Source organism: Octopus bimaculoides, chromosome 10 (genome assembly GCF_046866305.1).
Source record: "Octopus bimaculoides isolate indiv1 chromosome 10, ASM4686630v1, whole genome shotgun sequence".
Classification (NCBI taxonomy): domain Eukaryota; kingdom Metazoa; phylum Mollusca; class Cephalopoda; order Octopoda; family Octopodidae; genus Octopus; species Octopus bimaculoides.
Genome location: NC_142937.1, coordinates 87,070,608 through 87,073,107, shown reverse-complemented (window position 1 = coordinate 87,073,107; position 2,500 = coordinate 87,070,608).

Below are 2,500 nucleotides of genomic sequence, written 5' to 3'. Positions count from 1 at the left end.
TAATTAACTGCCTCCTGCCCCCACCAATATTCCAAGTCTTGGGCCTTTAATAGAAAGGATTTGTTACAAATCATTGGGTGGCGAGTCATCATATAGACGGTAACTTGACCTCTTACTATCCACGATCGTAGATGAGCCAATATCAAGGCAGGAAACTCAAAATAGGGCAGCGATGTCGAACTCCCTCCTTCACTAGAAGCCAAACCTTTAGAATTGGCCAATTAAGAGGTGATTACAATGGCGATGTCCCAGCATGGCCGCAGCCTCAAGGCTGAAACATATAAAAGAAGATATATATATATATATATATACACAATATGTATACACACATACGCTCACACAAACACACATACAAACAAGCACTCACCACACACGCAAGCACATACACACACGCAAGCACATACACACACACATAACTAGGGAGTCTCTACGTGGTCACGAGATGTGCCTGTAATAACCAAATATTTCTGAAATTACGCCCTTCCGCCATAGATAATAGGATGGAAAACATATTAGATACATTATTCCAAAACAAGGAGAAGTGGTAGTCATGATTGGAAGGCCTTTTGCCATAGGTATGATCAGCAATATCACCAACAATCGCTCGCCTCTACGGCTTTCTGCGATCGACCACATTGGCTGTCGTCTGTGTTTGATGAAGGGAAGAGGAAAAAGAGAAAAGCATGTAACAAGATAATGTTGGAGAAGAGAGAGAGAGAGAGAGAGAGAGAGAGAGAGAGGAAGAGAGAGAAAGAAAGTGAGAGAGGGGGAGAAAGAGAGAGATGGAAGTGGGTAGAGATATAACGGCAAAAACTGAAACATGGGAGGGTGAAAATGTAAGAGAGAAAAGAATTAGAAAGAGAGATAGATGATGCGATTAAAAAGAGCTTGAATAAGAAACAGAGAATGTGGGGGGAAATAATAATTGTAATAAATAAATAAAAAGTAAGAAATAATGATATTAAATGAATTAAAATTTAAATGAATAAAAGTGTGATTGAAAGCCGCCGGAAGTAGAGCGTGAGGGATTAGAAGGAAGAAAGACAAAAGAGCTCACTAAAGGGGAATTATTATTTTTTTTAAATGCATAAAGGCATAGAAAAATGGAAGACAGCAAAATAAAGAGAAAATATTTCTGTGCCATTGTTTTCGGTTAACAACTTAATAAAATCGATAGCAGACCACTGAGATATGGATAAATGACTGTTTTTGTGTCGATAAGGCACAAAAGACTGATCAGAAAGCTGTTCAATTCGCAACCAATCATCATTAGCTTGATGCAATAGTTGGGTGGTATTTTAAAAATTAGATTTTCAATTTCTCTCATTCAAAATTCCATTCTCCATTCTGCTACCTTGTTAGACAAAATTATTTTTTCAGTTTGTTTTCTTTTTTAAATTTTGAGTTTGTTTGTTAAATGAAAAACGTTTGTTGAAATGTTTCATGAGGAAAATGGAGTTAAATATTTTGTTAGACTCTGGGGAGTTCCACCTGTAATTTTAAATTTTAGCGGTTTTTTCGACTGCATTCTTCAGCAATTAGAGTTGTTTGGATATGTATGTTCCTACAATCCTACGTTGAAGGTTGTAATTTAACAAATGTCATATAGTTTATTAGATTTGATAAATATATTTCAATATAGCAAAAATAAATATTCCAAAAATAAATTAAATAATTATCAACAAGGGATTCGTAAAGTATTTTTTTAAATTTATAAATACATTGGCGCCAACTAAAATTAACATCTCTGATCGTTGTAAAATACTCAATCAGTTTCTTTGCTGTCACAGATTCAATATTTTGAAAAAAGAATAAATTTCACAGCACAGGATATGTTTGTGTTGTTCACGAGATGCGGTATATTCCTAGGTCGCGAGGTGGAATTGGATGTTATTCTTTTAAATTTGTCATTTAGAAAAACAAAAAAGACATCTATTATAACCAAGGCTTCGAGACAGGTCAGACGACAAAAGAAAGTTATCCTCACACGAGAGACCTGTAACAGAGCTATCACCTCTCGAGGCACCCAAGGGCGAAATAGCAGTATTAAACAGGACGGCGGGTAAAATCTGCCACCCCAAAACAAAAGGTTCATTCGACAGGCTTCCTTATTCATTCATAAGGGTTTGGTCAATCTGAGTTGTACGAAAAACTGCTTTCAAGGGTATCGTTCAGTAGGAGCGAACCAAACGCATCAATGATGTAAAATGAACTTCTTCAACACACAACTGTGCATGTAGGCATCCACTAGATCTCTTGGGCTATAGTTCCCGCTCCTTTTCTTTAAAGAGTCACAATTGTCGTCAGTCAATCAATAACTGTGAGCTGATATATTTTGGATGTTTGAAAGTTGGTTTAAGAATATCTGTACACGCACACATACACGCACACGCACACACATACACAGACTGAACACACATACACAGACTGAACACACATACACAGACTGAACACACATACACAGACTGAACACACATACACACATACACAACTATACTCA